The following is a 12,358-nucleotide window of genomic DNA, read 5'->3' on the forward strand; positions in this document are numbered from 1 at the left end:
TTATTTACTCATTTTATGCCATGAAATGCATTAATTTGTAATATTTTTGCTGTGTAATACAGTGCTGTTTCTATGTATAGTCTCAGATGTAGTTACATAGAATTAGGATATATTTACTTCAAAGTGAGTCAATGGCCATATGAATTTGACACCTACATAGTGTAGCTTGCTTTTCTAGTTTCCTTCATGCCCTTTGTAATTTATCGTAGAATGCCCTGAGACACCAAGAAGCAGGTTGCTCTAATGAGGAAACAATGACCCTGTCCCAGACAGACCTTTGCCTGGCCCTCTCTCCCGCCATCCTTCATTATATGGATTTGTTAAAAGAGAACAGGGATTTAAGAAAAATCAAGTGATCATACTCAACTATACAGTCACAGCATCAGCTCGATGCTGCATCTGTCCCCCACCACCTTTAAGACTGATAATTGACCAATTAAAGACCACTGATCAGTCAGTTCTCAATATTTTTTGAGCAGAGAGCCGGTGACTATGTCACTGGCTCTCTGTTCTGCCCCTCCAGTGCTCACTGGAGTGCTAAGCTGTGGACGGTGTGGAAGTAGGTGGCTCAGGCTCTTAGTGTGTGCTCAGATGACTGAGCCAGGTGATTATTAGGCATTTGGGTGGATCCTGACATTAAAGTTGGGATCTCTGGAGAGTCTGGACCGGCTGAGTGACGTCAGCCGATAGTGGATTTTAGCACAGATTTAGAACAGAACTAAGTGCACTCCTGTGACCCACATGGGAAGTAGGGCCAAAAGAGCTTTGGCCCTACTTCTACCTTAACAGATGCAGGGAAACACAATCCTGAGTCAAAAGACCAAGGGAGCTGTTAATTTTTTCCCCATTACAGAACCCCATTTTGATGGGGTTCCAGGGTGCTAGCCAACAAATCAGAAAACACATCCAGGCACCCAGCACTGCCAACTACATTTTGCTTCATATTTTATTTAGCCACAGATTCCCAACTTTTAATGTTCTCAGCTTTTCTGAATGAGTTTCTCCAGAAATAGTTAAACTCTTTTCACTTAATCACAAAGGAGGACCTTTTACTGAGTTAGAGGTCTCAGCTCTTTATCATTCAAGGAGGAGCCAAAGGCTGTTTGAAAAGTCACCTATTCTGAAAAAAATGGCCTTTGGGGGAGGTGTCATCACAATGACCTATTCCATTTTAAGGCAACAAGTACATAATAGCCAGATCTTCAAACTGCTCTCATCTGTCCCATAGAAGGCTGTTTGGAAAGTCACCGATCATCAAACTGTGTAACAAATACCTAACAACCAGGTAACTTCAGATTCTGCACAAATTGCCCTCATCTCTCTCATGGAAGAGAAGACTATAAATCAATGAATTTTTTAAATATTTGTATGCTCAAGGAAAGAATATAACTTTTTCCCTGGAGAACCTGTAAAACAGTGGTTCTCAACCTTTTAGTGCTGTGACCCCTTGATACAATTTCCCAAGTTGTGGGGACCCCTAACAGTAAAATTTTCATAGCGTACGTTGTCAGCACCCAAGGCAAGAAAAGTAATTTGCGCCCCTAACACACGGAAATTTAGCGCTCCCTGAGTCCCCTCCACTCGTACAGTATTAAAACCTCATATGGTACATTTTAGGATGTACCACTCTTTCTCTTTGTTCTGTTTTCTTTCCCTTTTTTCCCTCGCTATCCTAATTTCTTGTTTTTCCCCCATCCCTGTCTCTAGCTGTCTTTCTTGTTTTTTATCTTATTCTTTCTCTCCCTTTTTTCTTTCTTCCTCCCCCTCTTTTCCTCCCCCTTCCATGTATTTTCTATTTTTATTCCTTTTCTTACTCCTTGGTGGGGGGAATGGGATGAGTGGTAGTGCTGGGGGGGAAGTTCTGATCAGCCAACTTAGGCGCTCTTGATTAGGGTCATATGCTGATCTGAGAACTGTAGTGGGGACTTTTAATGGCAACTATAATCATAGGTAGTGTTACTCACTGGGCCTCCGACTTTGTGGTGTCTCGTAGCACAGATACCTATGCTGAAATCAGGAGATAGGGTCTCCTACAGCCCCTCCCACCTCACAATCCTTACCAGTCAGCAGACCTCTAGTCTCTGCCCCCCAGCCATGCCGTGAACTGAATGGGTGGCTGTGAAGAGGCTGAGTGGGCGGCCGTGGGCTCCGGGAACAGCCCAGCTGGGTGGCCGCAGGCTCCAGAGACAGCCCTGCTGGGCAGCGGCAGAAAGGCTGGGAGAGTGGTGCCAGGTTCAGGAACAGCCCAGGATTTGGTGACCCCTGGCAAATCATCATTTGACCCCCAAGTTGAGAACCACTGCTGTAAAATAACTTGAGGCAAAGAGCAGTAGTGTACAGCTTCCAAACAAATCTATAGCATACTTTCATTATAATTCACTGGACTACTGAACTTTCAATGCTGGATAATGCTATGCTTGACTGGATTTTGCAGTGTGTCTACATGTAGACTAATGTAGGGATGTGCAACAAGTTCCATGCATTTTTCTATTTTAATTATGTTTGAGCAATGCCTTGTTTTTCCACAAGTTTTTCTTTTGTAAGGTCCAAATTGGAGGTTTGACTGTATGTATATATATATATATATATATATATATATATATATATATATATATATATATATATATATATATATATATATACATAAATGACTGGAAACTCATTGTATAATTACATTTAATGCATTTCACTACATTATTGTTGCATCATAAAACCAGACATATTGTCTGAAAACCTTATATGTAAGTAAGATGTTTATGCCATTTTTAAATTTTCTCCTGATACCTATTCCTAACCTAGATGTATAGATAAATATTTTTAAGGTGTAAAATAATTGAGTTTGTAAAGCTCACATTTAGTCTTTAGTCATAATGCAGCAAACCTTTTTATTTTTAAATAAATGCCAAGATGCTCCATAATAACTTTTCTCCAGGGGCACCAGGCATCATAGATGCTGGGTAATGTCATTCTAGAACACAATAGTCACCTTTAGGTATTTAGTGGCAACTGACAACTTTTCTAATTTGAATTTGTTAGCAAAATGACACTAACTGGGCCTAATCAGGCACATACATAACATTTTAAGTTTGAGGTACTACAATGTTCACACCCTACACAATTTTTAAATAACTACTCTGTACATTTGGTATTTCCATCACTTGTGTACATACTCAAAAGTAAGGAATAATAATGTGCAATAAGTACTTGCATGTGAATGGTGGTATTGATAACCTAATAACTTTCTAGAAAGCACTTGCTCTTAAATGAAAACATGTGTTAATTTCATGCCCTTGTTTTTAGCCAGTAGCATGTGCACGCCATATACTCAACATAACAGTTTATTAAATTATAATGATAGGTAAATTATTTCCCTAACCCTTTGGTTTCTTTAAAATGAAAATGTACTTGTTTTTTTAGAGAGAGTTTGCTTGCTTCCAGATAGAACAATAGGTAGGTGCTTAACCATAAATTAGCTCACAATGAAAACATAGGTTACATTCTCCCTTAAATCTTTCTACATAGTTTGGGCTGTCACATAGATGGAACTCTTATATTGGGATTGTGTTAAATTAGAGTGTCAAAAGATGTACAAAGTGAAACAACCCATAAAAATCAACCACATTGCAGTTTTCTGATGCCATATCAGTAAAAGAGAAACATACAGATACTTTGATATGGGCTATTTCACTCTACACAGCTTGTTATCATTACAATATGTAAATACAATGTATTTTTTTTACACTTTTTTTTATCATTTTTACATATTTTTTATATCCTACACATTACAATATCCTTCCATAGAATTAGAAAGGCAATGCATTAAACTTTACACTGTGTTTGAAAACCCATAAGAAATATAATATCTATCCAATAAAGTATCAATTTCTAGTTTGAACTATATGAGAGACAAGGTTATTAAGATGTCAGTACCATTGCTGGAATACCAAATGTTTACTTTTAAATACCAGACCTTATTCAATATGTACTACAGTATTTATTGAATATAAAAACAAAATGTTCATTGCAACTGCTCATAATATGACAGCAGTGAATGTAAATCAGTAAATACATTTTAGGCTCTTAAAGGAGATATTTCTAGTTCTATAGAAATATGTTATGTTTTACTCATAGCGTAGCATTTCAGGATGATTTTTACTAAGGTGAAATACAATCAAATATCTGATTTGGTTTTCAGTGGTGTATCTAGAAATGCATTCGGTAGACTTGCAATGTGTGATTGAAGTTGAGAAGATTTTACTTTTCTGTCCCTAATGAATTACGAAAGAATGTAGATGTATCTGAGATACCGGTAAGATAGTGAGGAGTCAACATTCATGTTGTGCAGTCAATACTGATTTCAAGAATTCTTCAAATTTCCAAACATTACATACCTAATATAATTTCACATGTCCTATCTTGTTATTCCTAAACATTGACACTGTTAATTTTACATGTTACTACTTGGGGTTTCTCTTAGGTCTGGAAATTGACTCTATTTATGTAGTAGACTATATGACTTTTCAATTTTAATAAACTCCATTACATTGCTGTCATCTAGTCACAAATAAAAAAAGAAGATACTAATATGTGCGGTCATATAAAAAAAAAAGTTAACTTCTACTGTGAATTACATTGACAGTCTTAAATCTCACTGTAACATTTTAGGAATTATATACAGTTTAAGGCATTTATATAGATAATTTATATAGATAATTCATACTACATATTCTATTGGGGAAGTGCATTTCCTCTTTCAGCATATTTCCTATGCACGTTTATAAAAAGTTGGTGGAGAATTGTGTACTTTTATTTGGAAAAGCACATGTGGTTTAGATAGTTAGAGAGACCCTGTCACAAGACTATTCACTTCAACAACAATCTATACATACAGTTGTATGCCAGTTAATGCATATTTTTGCATGTTATGTACCTGTAAAAACCTCCCCTGTGTAGCAATCCCAGCAGACTCAGAGCTGCCACTAAAATGACACTCTATAGAATTCATATTTGCTCCTACCCTGGCAGATACATAAAAGTTTATGTAGGAGGGTAGGAATGGAGGCAACAGATAGTAATTAGCCTTTATGATGTGCAAGGAGTCTCTTTCTGGAGTAGTCAAAATCCTTAGCATGTTTGAAGGCACATTGAAAGTGAATACAAAATAAAATGGAAAGAATAAACACTACTAGTAAGCATTTAAAATAACAGATTTCGTTGTTTTTCCTAAAAAAAAATTATTGGTGACAAGGTCTCTTTAAAGGTATTGGAACTAGACATAGTGGTGATGTATTGTAATAAGTACAACATTTTCCAATCTCTTAATTATCACACACATCTGTTCAGCTGGTAATTATTTCTAAAAAGTTTTAGATTTCTGCAGTAAATTCAAACAAGAAACTAATAACAGTAATTATTTAATTTCTAACATAGCTTTTCATGGTTCCTCAACATCAGGTCATTTACTAAAGTGAAGTGAACCTAAGTTTGTTTCAAATATCTATTCACGTACATATGATTTGCAGCATAAAACAGGTTGCCTTCACTTTAGTAAGTTACACCCTAAAAATTAATACTGTAGGCTTTACCAACTCAAGATAAAACCGCTCCTAAATTATTATAAGTGCTTTGCAGTGACAATTTAAACATCATATATAAAACACATTCTGCACGACTCCTCAGTAATAACTTAAGTCTTCTGTATGAGAACTGTCTACTTTTTTAACTTTCTTTAGGTGCATGTTGAGACTCTTTGTAATATGATTTGTTTATGTTTTTTCTTTACTATGCAACATTATAAATTGCACAAGTACCTAAAAATTTGAAAAATACTTGAATTTGTTTTTATTGGGAGATCATTGTATTGGAATTTATTTTTAATTACTGTTGTCTCCAATGCAATGTAATATTTTGAGGGAAATATGTATTTTAGTTTCATTTTAAATGCACAGTTTGATTTCAATGTTGCTTTCACTGTATGTTAATGCTTTTTTGCAAGTGTGATCATCTACTAACAAGCTTCAATGAAAAACTGGGTATGATTTAACAATTTCTTTGGCTTCTGGTATGTTTTTTGTTTAATTGTTACACAGTGATGTAGTTTCTCAGGCTCATTTGCTTTGTCAGCCTTCCAAAGAAGAGCATGTACAAACCAACCAACTCCTTTTAATATAAACTAGAGAACTGGTACTGTCTTCCAGTATTTGGTACGGAGCAATTATAGCGGGCTTAGCCTTTTACATACACATTGCTAATGAACCCTGTTAAAATTTGTATGCGATTTAAACCTTCAATTTAAAAAAAAAAAACGGTCGTTATTTCTAATTGTTCTATGTTATGAGTGTTACTGACGGGGAAAAAAATGGTGGAACATTCACACTATGTCAGGTGCTTAGAGATTTGCATTTTGAAAATAATTAGTAGATAAATTAAATTGTATTTTTTATTTACGTGTGTGATTAGTTATTTAGCCTACATACTGCCATATAAGAACACAATCAGTGTAAACATTGTTTTTAGATAGGCTTCTGGAACACAGTACTGTGATCTTTACAGTACATCCTATGTGCTGGCTGGCAACACACACTTTTGTAATCATCAAAAGCAGATCTTTCCTTCACATACACATTCTCTGTCAGTCCTGGCATCCTCTCCATTCTTTGTTAGAGAGTGAATTGTTGTAGGACGAGGTGGCCAGGTTAGAACAGGACAGAGGTGAGATTTTACTGCAATTCTCAGAGAAATTAAAGCAAATTAAAAAGGTCTGGAAAGCTGTTCAGTGGGGATAGAAGGAATCCAACTACACAACCTTTCTGGCTGGGGTCTGCCTTTGGTCTGGGTGAGTTAGTCCAGTGGAATCCACCATGAGAGAGATTATTGAAGCCAGTAATGGCAAGTAAGTTAAAGGAATGGGAGATAAAAAGGTGAGCTTACTACAGACAGAGCAGGCATTCCAGAGGGCACATAAGATGAGGGACTGGTTTTTGAAAGCAGAGGGATAGAAATTAAACTGAGTGGATTGCAGTTGTTGCCAGGGGAGTAAGAGTGCCAGATGTGGGAGGTGGAGTTAGAGAATGGAGGTCCAGGATTAGGAGAAATCTCCGCAGAGATTAGGAGAAGGAGGAGGGTGAGGAAAGTAAGATTGTAGCAAGAGGTGGGTGAGGAAAGTAAGATAGAAGCAGGATGGGTGCATATTCTGTACCTCACTGTCCTGATGTTTAAGTCTTCATGTGGGTTCAGTATTTTCAGGAGGTAATGACTGCAGTAATAGGGAGAGAGTAGGAGTGAGGGTGATAAGCTGTGGGGTGGAAAGGAGTGGTAAAGTAAAAAGAGAAGAGAAACTCCCAAGGGCTTTTGCGCAGCTACAAAGATTGTATACTCTTGAATAAGGTTTTAAATAAGTTTTATTATCAAGTATCAAAAAGGATTTAACATAAAAAAGAGGGATATGGTTGAAAGGATGGATCCAAATACATTCAGGGGCAACATTAAGAGCTCTGGTGTACACAATTGTATTATATGATGTTCACATATATATATATATATATCTCACAATGACCATATATAGTTAACCATTTGGCTGCCATATACAGATCCCCATGCGTTTCAATCTTTATAACTGCAACGGTCTTCTTCAGGGAGTTATGTAGATATCTATGGTGTATTTAAGACTGTTATTAACATTTCATATTGTTACATTGTATTTGCATTCAATAAACAGCTGTTTATGTAGATTAGAAACAGTAAATAATTAGCATCATGCCTCATGTAAAACACCATATATTCTAGACCAGAGTGTATTTTAAAAGCATAGTTGTAGAATTTGCCTCTCTCCCTCTCCCCTCCCCCCCTTCTCTGTGTTGCCTCAGTGTGTGTCCAATATTTACATGTGACCTCTTGTAGGCAGACCTGGGCTCCCCTCCTTTGGCGTTCGGTTGCATGGTTGTCATGGAGAATTCTACCACTATGCTTTTAAAATACACTCTGTTCCAAAACATATGGTGTTTTACATGAGGTCTGATGCTATTTATTTACTGTTTCTAATCTACATAAACAGATGTTTATTGAATGCAAATACAATGTAACAATATAAAATGTTAATAACAGTCTTAAATACACCATAGATATCTACATAACCCCCTGAAGAAGATTGTTACAGTTATAAAGATTGAAACGCGTCGGGTTCTGTATATGGCAGCCAAATGGTTAACTATATATGGTCATTGTGAGATGTATATATGTAAACATCATATAATACAATTGTGTACACCAGATCTCTTAATGTTGCCCCTGAATGTAATTGGATCCATCCTTCTTTTTTATGTAAAATCCCTTTTGATACTTGATAATAAAACTTATTTAAAACCTTATTCAAGAGTATACAATCTTTATAGCTGCGCAAAAGCCCTTGGGAGTTTCTCTTCTCTTTTTTCTAAAACATAATTGGGCTAGCAACAACAGTGTGGCTCGTGGAGCCCTCTGATGTGGGCCACGACGAGTGATACCAAATTCACTCTGCCTGGGGCAGCAACAGCTGGCGATAACTGAATGGAAGTTTTTAAAAGTAAGTTTACTGCTAAAATCACAGTGTATATATGGGCATATATGTTGCAGTGCTTGCTGGGCTACTTTAAACTGATCTGCAGGTGGAGCGCAGTGCACCTGTGGGTTACCTGCACTGAGCCATAGACTTCTGTTATTTCCTGCGGGTTTGGTGTGTTTTTTTAAAAAGTGCACCACACCTTTAGGATATAATAGAAGTCTATGGCAAAGTGCAGCTAATCCGCAGAAAAGCCACAGGTGACCTGCTCTGCACCCGTGGTGTGAGAAAACCACAGAGCATCAGTGTCAAAGCAGCCTTAGACCCCTTTCACACGATCAGTCCAACCCAATGAGACCATGCATTCAACTCTATGGAGTGGCAGATGTTAACAGTCTACATCCAATCCGAACCACTAAAAAAACAGAAGGGGATCCATCCCTTTCCATCAGATCAGATCGGAGGGCCCATAGAGTAGAGCGGATTGTGTCCGTGTCCGCTTTGCATAAGCAGAATGGACATGGACCTGTCATCCGCCCGCTACGCTCATTGTGGCCCATGACCGATTACCAAGTTCCTTAAGTGGCCCTCACTCTTCAAAAGGTTGTCCACCCCTGGTTTAGACACTAGAAGATGCTGATGGAGCATACGCACGGCCGGGAATCCCGTCCAAAGCTCCATGGCAGTTTTCCTGCCGGGTTCTCAGGCTTTCCCCTCAGTTTTCTCGGCTGACTTTTTACCACCGAGAAAACCGAGCGTGTGTACAGGGTTTAAGACTAAAAAACATTTTTGCATTCAGTACATCCATTAGAGAGATTTATTATTTATTTATTTACTAAAACTGGAGAGTGCGAAATCAGGCTCACTTCTGCATAGAAACCAATGAGCTTTTAACCCCAGTTTGTTTAATTAAGCTTTGGTAATAAAACCTGGAAGCTCATTGGTTTCTATTCAGAAGTGAATCTGAATTTGCATGCACTCTCCAGCTTTAGTAAATAAACCCCATTGTGTACTTAAAAGTGGTGTATGCCTGTATATTTTCAACCTAGTCACGACAATGGGGGAGTCATTTCTGCCATATCACTGGAAGATGATAATGGCGGATGCCAGTTTTTTATTATTATTATTTAGGTACTTTCCATAGTGCCGTCAATTTACGCAGCACTTTACATATACATTGTACATTCACATCGGTCGCTACTCTCAAGGAGCTTACAATCTAAGGTCCCTAACTCACATTCATGTCAAAGGGGCAATTTTTTTAGACGGAAGCCAATTAGCCTATCAGCATGTCTTTGGAGTGTGGTGGGAAACCGGAGTCCCCGTAGGAAACCCACGCAGGCACAGGGAGAACATGCAAACTCCAGGCAGGTAGTGTCGTGGTCGGGATTCGAACCAGCAACCCTTTTTACTGCTTGACGAGAGTGCTACTCACTACACCACTGTGCTGCCCCAGGCTGGTGATAAGTGCTACAATCCCTCCCAGTTCAGGGAACATGTCACCAGAGGAGACCATCAACATTCTGAAGCTAAATTGGGTAAAAAAGACTCTGCACTACTTGACTCTCCTTCTGCAGGCACACTCAAACAAGGCTCAATCACTCCTCAGTCATCAGGGGGGCACAAGGAGTCATGCAGCCTTGAAGAAAGAAGACAGATAATCTAATTAATGGTTAAACACTATGCAGCGATCTCTGCGGTCCACATCCCAGGAGTAGACAACTGGAAGGCGGATTACCTCAGTCGTCGCCAACCAGGACCAAGTGAGTTTCCTGGATACTCTGACATGAGTCCCTTGTTGCCTAGCTTTGTAATGATGTCACTTGGTCCTACGTTCATACCTTTTTAAAGTTCTACAAGGTAGATCTCCAATCTTCTGCAGAGGCAGCTTTTAGATGCAAGGTTTCTGCAGTGGCACACTAACGTTGGGTCTGTTGACCCTTGTTGTTGTATTCTGTGCTTAAACCACAAAAAATAAATATAATTCTTTGAAGCGGCTGACAGAAATATCCAAATAGATATTCAAGTTATACACACTAAAACAGTGCTGCATAAAATAAAATATAAATAAACCCCTCAAAAATATGATATAATATTAATCAATATTCCTCAAATATAATCACTCTTACATAAAACATATTAAATCTGCAAACATGTGTTTTGAACATTTAATATGTTTTGTGTAAAAGTGACATGCTAATGTTTGTAGTGCCGCTCTAAGTAATTAAAGAGAGTGTACAGTATATAGTCCCGATGGTATTTAGGAATGGGGAGCTGCCTGAAAATATCACCATCCAGCAGTGTGTATCATACTTACAAAAATCCCATCAACCCTATCCAGTCTATGTGGTTAACATGTGTAAGTTGGCCTCAGCATTGCAACACTCGACACACCACGTCCTCAGACATGTTTCGCCCCACCTATTGGGGCTTAGTGATAGAAGTAAATAGATTCAGGATGGAAGAACTTATGCATCACTGGCTGTGAAAATGAGAGGGTGAACATGTGCAAGTGGTTATGGTGATGAAGTAAATAAATAAAAAAATGGCGGAATTGCATTAAAAACTGAAAAAAAACTGACAACATGTGAGAGGAAGATGAAAAAGGGAAGGTGTTTTGTGTAAAAGTGGTTATATTTATTTGAGGAATATTGATTAATATTATGTAAAAAAAATTGGGGAGTTATTTATATATTTTATTTTTATACAGCACTGTTTATATTGTGTATAATCCTTGTTGTTGGGCCTGATGGCACAATTCTGTTTGTCTAGTTTTTGTCCACCCTTCTCATTCACTATTTGGGTATATCCCAGAATCTATGAATATTCAACCTGTGATCTGTACTGTACAATTAAGATAAAAGGAATTGTGACATACCTGTAATTTCCAAGTCTTGGCGTACAGTACAGGCCACTCTCTGTTTCATTCCTGTGTTAAAGGAAACAAAAAAGGAAAAACGGAGGGCGCACCGACCTAGTGTGATACTGATTGGTGGATTTTATTTAAATAGTAAAAACAAATCATAATACTCACAAAGGGAGTGTTAAAAACAGGCCTTGAGTAACAATGCAGCAAAGAACCAACACCATCGGCATAACACGATATTCTTTCGATCCGTGACCGTGGCTAGGGCTGACGCGTTTCAGGGGAGAACCCCTTTCCTCAGAGCTAAATGGTCTGCAGTGCTTCCTCACCAAGGGACTTGTCTCAATAAATACTAACTTTAGGTAAGTGGTAAAGACACCCCTCCCATAAAGTAGGAGGTGCATGGCCGGAAACCCACCCACATGTCCACCACCTTTTCCTTCCCCTCTCTCCATGTCTATATCAAGCCATTCGTAGTATGAATACACAGTCCAGAATGCACTATACCCAGCAATGTATACAACAATGTAAATACAAATAACTACCACAATATGGCATCAATATATATACACACACCACAATATGAAAGACCTTTTCAATCAGAGCACTCAGCAGGTTGCTGCCTCCAGGTACATGGTTAATCAAATCAGTAAGGTGCCAAAGTGTAGTGAAGCATCTCATAATTAACACTTCCAATAAGGGGCTATGTAGTTGCTCATATGTGCCACACGAGCCCCACTTGCAGTGCTATGCCTACCTTCCTTAGACGAGGTGGCTGCTGGAACGCACGCCCAACGTGGAGGAAGTCTTTTGCGCTCCAGCCGAGTCTGCGTTCCACTGCGCATGCGCGTGACGCCATCGACGCCGCGCGCGGCGTATGTACGGTGACAATGCGCTCCAGCTTGCAGAACCAGCAGGCTGGAGCGTCTCGTTCCCTGCTAGATGGCACGTTCCCA

The sequence above is a fragment of the Rana temporaria genome, chromosome 6, assembly GCF_905171775.1.
Source record: "Rana temporaria chromosome 6, aRanTem1.1, whole genome shotgun sequence".
NCBI lineage: Eukaryota > Metazoa > Chordata > Amphibia > Anura > Ranidae > Rana > Rana temporaria.